Below are 7,861 nucleotides of genomic sequence, written 5' to 3'. Positions count from 1 at the left end.
TCAAATATGGAAGAGAATTGTATGCGGTTGATTTAAGACTTATGGAGGTTTATCGTGTAGTCACTATGATTTTATCAAGCTTCTGATAAATGTCCGTTGAATTTAAATCCGAGAACATCCTTCACTCACCATCGATCTCTATTACTAACTTTGATAACATACTTGACAAGTTTCAAGATGGTTATCTTTAACATCTAACGAATGACTTTAATTTCCGCAATTTATTATATTGCTCTTTATATTTTGCTTTATGCTTTATCATTTCATCATATTTACATTCCGCTATTTTCTCTTTGTCCATTTGGACGTTTATATTCCGCTATTTTCTCTTTGTCCATTTGGACACTATGTTTATGTTTCCGCTATTTTCTTTTTGTCCACTTGGACCATACTTTACTTTTATGCTAAAACACTAATAAATAACAAAAATCTAAAAAACACCTAAGGCTCTCTTTCGGACTATTGGTTACTATCCCGAGCATTTTGGAGATTCGGACTTATGGACCTAGTACCTCTGGACCCTTATTCTATTGTTATTTTGCTGTTATTCTGTCTGTCTGGCATTGGATTTTTGTCTGTTTGTATGTGCAGGTATTTCCTTGAAAGCCCTTGATGGTTAATTTCAAGGCATTGATATAAGGATTTTACCCGAAAACAGCCGTTACTCTGTCCGATTGTCGTCAGAATTTTAATGTGTTTAATGCAAAGTGGTGCTAAAATAATAAGTTCATCTGGATCCCCAAGTGATAATGTTTTGGTTTGGTATTGATAAGTCCAAAGGATGGGAAATCTACCTTGACTCATAATGTCAAGTGTTGGCTTCTTCTTCGGTTAGACCGTTCTTTTCCTTAGCTTTTATTTTACGCAATAGGATAGCCTCTTCATCTCCTCCCCTTCTTTAATTTTCAAAATCTTCTCCCTTTTTCCAAAATCTTCTTATGTTTGCAATCTTTTTGAAACCTTTTCTTTAAAAATATCTTTTGCCCTTAGTGGCTTTTCTTCAAAAGTTTAGACACGACTAATTATTAAAACGAGTGGCGATACCCCACGATTTTGAAATTGATTGATATAATGAGATCTTTTCCGCGTGAGAGAGATAGTGGCATACTCGTTGATTTTATCCGAGTTGGAGCCCTTCTTTCATTTGCGATTCAAAGAACTCGTTTGTTCTCATGCTTAAGATCAATGGCTGAGTATTTCTCTCCGACGATGATAAAGTGTTTATTCATTTTTAAAACGTTTTTCCCTTTTAAGCGGAACTACATTAGCTCTGACTTCTCCATTGCACCGAGGAGGTATGTAGGCACAAGGCTTAATGCTTTGCCGAGCTTATTTTAAAAATAAAACAAACCCTTTTTTTAGCACACACGACACAGATTTTCAAAAAGGTTCCTGTGGAGTACCACAGATATGAGGGGTGCTTAAAACCTTCCCCTTGTATAATCAACACCCGTACCTAAGATCTCTTATTTTGTTTTAAAAACAAACTTTGGGTTTTATTCGTTCTTTTCCCTTTTCCTTTGGAAATAATAAAGCGCGGTGGCGACTTTCACTGAAATATTGAGTCGAGTCAATTTAATGGCTTCGATCTCAGATTTTCCCCGCTACAGAAAAATGGCGACTTCACTGGGGATCCAGTTTTAAGTGTGTTAAGCCTATTTTTGTTTATCTGTGTGTTTTATTTGTATATATTGTTGTGTGCTTTGTTTGTTTATTTTCTTTTTTCTTTTTGGTGCTCGATGGTTCCTCTGTGATGAGATAAAGTTCTAACCCGAACTTTGGTGAGTAACTTGAGATAGGAGGTGGTAAGACCAATAGTCGCATGTCAGGAGCAATCCTTACCATGAGCGTCATATGGTGGAACCCCAATCAGTGGAGGCCTCATGGAAGGTGGTAGATGTTGTTACGAACCATCGTAAGAACGCTATTACTTTTAATAGTGAGTGTCCGTAGAAGCTGAATGGCCTAGAACCCTTTTAACCCATCTAAGCCGTTTTAGGATGTAGTGCAGAAACAAGGTCAAGTACCAATTTGAGCTTGTTGTCATGCGATGCTACGCTCAGACGAGGTCTTTTTAGGCATATTATTGGCGCCCATGAGCAATTGTGTGTGCCGGTAATATCCGATAGAAGATTGAAAACTCTGGGAACCTTTGTAGAACCCAATCGGCAGGTACAAAATTCCCTAGAACACACCTTGTGGGATGGGTAGACCCATGGCTCCATGCTCGTGACGTCGAACCTTTGAACTTGGATTGTGTGGTCTTATGTGACCTAGCGTGCTCTTGGTTGTGGTTGATGCATAAACCATGCATTCATGTATCCATGAAAACTCTTTTTCTTTTGATTTTCAAGGAACTTAGAGGTCTTTCCTTGTAAACATCATAAGTTTCATCAAACTCAATGGATCTTGGGTGTTGATGGGGTGAAAACTCTAATCCACCAAAATGGATGATTGATTTTGATGATAACTTAATCGAAGCTTTAGTCCAATGTTTGAGTGTCTACAAGTTACTATCTTAAGTTCCTTGAAACTCAAATAATAATAAAAAACAAATCATCTGCATTTCATGCATCATTCCGCATTATGGTCTTGCTTCCGAGAGTATTCCCGAGGTCTTATTCAGTGTTCTTCATACAGAAGTGAAAGAATCAAGCTGTCTCACCGGTATAATACTCGAGCCAACTGCAAGAAGAAGATGGAAGGTCTTGAACAAGAGAATCGTGAGCTACGTGAAGAGGTTGTTACTTTGAGATCTAGTGTGGAGCGTCTCACTGCTCTAATTGAGACATTGATGACTACTCAGAATCAAAATCAGAATCAGGTTCCTCCTCCCAATGCCCAAGCTCAGGGTCAGACCACTGTGATTTCTGAAATTGCTGCTACAACGATTCCTGCTGTTCCTGCTGCTGCTACTCAGCAACGTATGCCTAGTGGATATCCCTGGGGTATGCCTGAAGGTTATCTGTCTGTTCCTGAGATGACTCGTCCGTTGACTCCTATCATGGTCACTACACCTCCTTTTGTTCATACTAATCCTTTTGTTCCTGAGCCCATTTATCATAATGATGCACCGAGTGAGAGTGTTGGCATCTACGATAGAATGGATGGTTTTCAAGATCAGTTTGAAGAATTGCAGAAAGAGATGAAAGCTCTTCGTGGGAAGGAATTGTTTGGGAAGAATGTGCATGATCTTTGTCTTGTTCCCAATGTGAAAGTACCTGCTAAGTTCAAGTTACCAGAATTTGAGAAGTATAAGGGAAACTCCTGCCCTCAGGCACATCTGGTGATGTATGTAAGGAAGATGTCCACTCACACTGACGATCAACGTCTGTTGATTCACTATTTCCAAGACAGTTTGACTGGAGCTGCTTCTAAGTGGTATATGGGCCTTGATAGCACCCATATTCGACTTTTAATGATTTAGCTGAGGCGTTTGTGAAGCAATACAAATATAATGTGGACATGGCTCCTGATAGAGATCAATTGCGAGCTATGATGCAAAAAGAAAAGGAATCCTTCAAGGAATATGCTCAGAGATGGCGTGAGGTTGCCGCCCAAGTGATTCCTCCGATGGAAGAAAAAGAGATGACTAAGATTTTCTTGAAGACTCTTGGTCCATTTTATTATGAGAAGATGATTGCGAGTGCTCCTGTAGGCTTCACCGAAATGGTGGGAATGGGTGTCAGACTTGAAGAAGCTGTAAGAGAAGGACGTCTGGTTCAGAATGACAGTGTATCTAGCATTGTGAAGAAGTATGGTTCATCTTTTCAGAAGAAGAATGAATCTGATGCTAATGCTGTTTCTCACAGAAGGAATAGTCGATCCAAGGGAAAAGCTAGTCATCAACCTCAGCAAGTGGCGTCAGTGACTCCCATTGTGAATTCAGCTCATGTGGCTCAGGCTAGTCAACAGCCAACCAGACGAAAGCCTAATTTTGATCCTATCCCCATGACATATACAGAATTGTTCCCTACTCTAATTCACAAGAACTTGGTCCAAACAAGGTCACCACCTCCGATTCCAGAGAAGATTCCATGGTGGTACAATGCCAATGATACTTGCGCTTTTCATCAGGATGCCCCCGGACACAGTTTAGAAGATTGTTGGGCTCTAAAAGTTGAAGTTCAAAGATTGACTCGTGCTGGTATTTTGTCTTTCCGAGACATTGGCCCTAATGTTCAAAACAATCCCTTGCCAAAGCATGAATGAAGATCTATTAGTGGCAGCCCTGAAGTTTGAAAGATGTTTCCTTCAGCACAAATCCAGATGAAGAGAGTCTTCTCAGTTTTTAGTATTCTTATTGATTTCCATTTGTAATATTTCTTGTTTTTCAATGCATTGTTTGCATGTAGAAACTTGTTTATTTTTGAATGTTAATACTAATGCAATGATAATGTTTGTCTTGAAGTAATTCATTCGTTTCACTCATGTTTATTTGTTTTTATGCATTATGATACCAATTGCTTTTGCCAAACTCTTGCTTATGCAAAGATTGGAGGGAGAATGATGATCTGAAAACGCAAAAGTTTCTGGTTGTATGCTTTTGAATAAAACCCTGCTGATGATGTACAGGCATTGTTTCAAATTCCCAAACACTGGAGATATAAGGAAGATAATCCCTTGTTAACCCCTTTGAGCCTTGAAGTGGGAGTTTCTTTTCTAAACGAAAAACCCTAATTTTTAACCTGGGGCAGGGTAGTGTTCAGTTGATTTGACCAAGTGTTCAGATTTCAAAAAGGATTGTGCATCCAAGGGTCGAATACGTCATATCCACATCAAAGGATGGATCATGGGAAACCACAATGGTTATTCCCCGCGCATTAAAAGGCTGGAAAATGTGAAACCACAATGGTTATCCTCCATCCACCAAGAAATGAGGCAGTCACAACCCTCCCAACAAGTCAAGACAAAATCAATGTCACATAATTTGTTCAAATCAAAATAATGAAAAAAAGAAGAAGAAAAAAGGCTCGCTAAGTCAGAAACTTGAAAATAAATGACTTAGGCAAAAGTTAAAGCATCCCGCTGGACGACCAATTCAAAAGAATCAGTCCAGGAAAAAGTTAGGGAAAATAAAAAAAAATGAAAAGTGAAAAGAAAGGACTACAAAGCAAAAGTCCTCAGCAAATAACAAATCCGTGTGAATGCAATCACGAAGACAAAAAGGGTGACTATTACTCCAAGAAAGCTTCATTGGATCCTTAACGGCACAAAATCCTTTTGAGAGATGAATACTCATGTCGAATTAACTGAGTATAGGACTGGAGAACATCACGAAGATGGGGTGGGCTAAATAAACTTTGAGCCTAAAAATCTTTTTTTCTGAAAACCGTGAACCAGACCACGTTACAACCCTCAAAAGTCCTAATTGAAGCAGGGTTTATTTCGAAAGCATACTTAAACAAGAAAGCGTTCCTGACTCCTATCGGTTATGCTGAAAACTTGTGTTGGTATCATATGCATACAAAAATCAATGTCATCTCTTAACTAGTGATTCATTCACAAGGTTTTGCGACATCTTTTTAAAAAAAACTTCAAGACTTACATGATTGTTGCATTTTAATTATCATTCTTAGAATAAATATTTTTCTGCTTGTAAACATTTGTTTGACATCCAGGAAGTTTACATCTGATCATCAGTAGAAAACTAAAACATTGCCAGGGGCATGTTGTTTTCCCAGTATAATGCTTTTGTAGGTTTGATTACCATCATGGGGCAAAGCTCGAAGACTTTGTCGAGTAAAAGAATGTGCCAAGTTTAGTCAATCTGGGGCAGCTACGTCGAGATTTAACAAATCTCTCCAAGAATCTGTTGATCTGGGGCAGATTATTCCAAGTCTTCATGATGCCAAGGATCTCTATGAACCTTTTTAAGGTAGTTTCCTTTCATAGACCATGTAGTCTGGGGCAAGTTGTGAATCATAAGTTACCTTGATCACCTCATTAGCTTGAAGTACAAAGGTTGTTGCCGTGATTAGTCCAGAGTATGTCACTCTCTACCAAGGAGTTTTGAGACAACGGTTAACTGTTGGGTTTTCTTTCTCACCTTGTGTTGAGTTTTGAACTAAAATCCCCCGCATGTTAACTTGTTTGCTTTGATGTTAACTTCTTATTTCCTCTGCAAGTTCGGAATGGTGATTTTCTCCAAATAAATTTTCTCTGATTCCCCATAATAGAGCTTGATATGTTGTCCAATATTTTTGTTAAGAAGAAGATGATCTGTAAATTCCTTGCAGAGATTGATAATCCCCACTGAGTTTATTCCTCGTGGAAGAATTTTTCTTCGGTGTTCCTCCTCGGCTCATTTGTCAGGGTGGAATTAATCCCCAGTTGAGTTTATTCCTCAAGGGGCAAAGCTTTGTTTGACCGTTTCTATCCAGTTTGTTCTTGGAGTTGAACTTTGGTCTCTTGCAATACTATTTTGAACCTCTCAAGGCTGGGAAACCTAGATTGAGAAGGCATTTATTTTGCACCTCTTAAGGATTCTGCTTTCCTCAATAATGGAGAATTCGTTTGTGATTAATGTTCCTATCAGATATTGAAAGATTTATTTTCCAGCAGTGTTATTATTGCGTTCCCTTGGAATTTGTGCTTGAAAGCAAAGGACAGGTTCTGAATTTGAGCAATTTGTATTGTCCTCGGCATGTTTTGTTTGACAACAAATGGAAGCCTCTTTATTTAAGCAAGTTTGTATGTCTCCACATATCAATCTTATCTTCAACAGAGGCGACAATTTGCATCCAAATGGAAGATGTTTAGCAAATGGTAAGTCCCTTCATCAGAAGTGACAGTTTGCATCCAGTTCCTTTTCTCAAGCCACGTCCTTGATTAAGGAAGAAGTTAATCCCTATTCTTAGCGGAAGCTTATTATTCTCAGCAGATTATTGTCAACTATTGAGGCGGTAATTCAATTTTCTTCTACCTTCAACTGTTGAGTTGGTAGCATATCGTCAACTATTGAGGCGGTAATTCAATCTTTCTCTACCTTCAACTATTGAGTTGGTAGCATATCGTCAACTATTGAGGCGGTAATTCAATCTTTCTCTACCTTCAACTATTGAGTTGGTAGCATATAGTCAACTATTGAGGCGGTAATTCAATTTGCTTCTACCTTCAACTATTGAGTTGATATCTACTCGTTAACTATTGAGGCGGTAATTCAATCTTTCTCTACCTTCAACTATTGAGTTGGTAGCATATCGTCAACTATTGAGGCGGTAATTCAATTCTTCTACCTTCAACTATTGAGTTGGTAGCTTATAGTCAACTATTGAGGCGGTAATTCAATTTTCTCTACCTTCAACTATTGAGTTGATAGCTTACCGTCAACCATTGAGTCGGTAATTCTCCTCCTACCTTCAGTAAAAGTTGGTAGTCCATCTTCAGTAAAAGTTGGTGTATTTTCTCATCTCCAGTGAAAGGTGATGCTTTAACCTCTCTGGTGCGAAATGTTTTCCCCAGAGAAGTTTCTTTTCCCACCAAAGTTTCGTCTCTCCAACAAAGTCTTTGCCTTCCCCAGTGGAGTTCTGCCCGTAAGACATTTGTTTCCCCAGTGGAGTTCCTTTTCCTCCCCGGTGTTGCTGTGTTTTATCCTCATCATATACATTCATTAAACATTGCATAGCATCTTAGGTTCAAAAATTGTGTTTTATATATTTAAGTCTCTTCGATTTCGTCAAAACGAAGATTTCCAATCATCGTATCTCCGAATCGAAGAAACTTAAATAGGGGCATCTGTCATACCCCAATTTTTGACCCTAAGATCACACATCATTTGCATACCAATCATCAATCAAGAAGTTTTAACTCAGAGCTCTACTTGTGATGTTGTGCTCAATTCATCTACAAGGGAATCATC

Source organism: Vicia villosa, linkage group LG7 (assembly GCF_029867415.1).
Source record: "Vicia villosa cultivar HV-30 ecotype Madison, WI linkage group LG7, Vvil1.0, whole genome shotgun sequence".
Lineage (NCBI taxonomy): Eukaryota > Viridiplantae > Streptophyta > Magnoliopsida > Fabales > Fabaceae > Vicia > Vicia villosa.
This window is presented reverse-complemented; position numbering follows the sequence as displayed.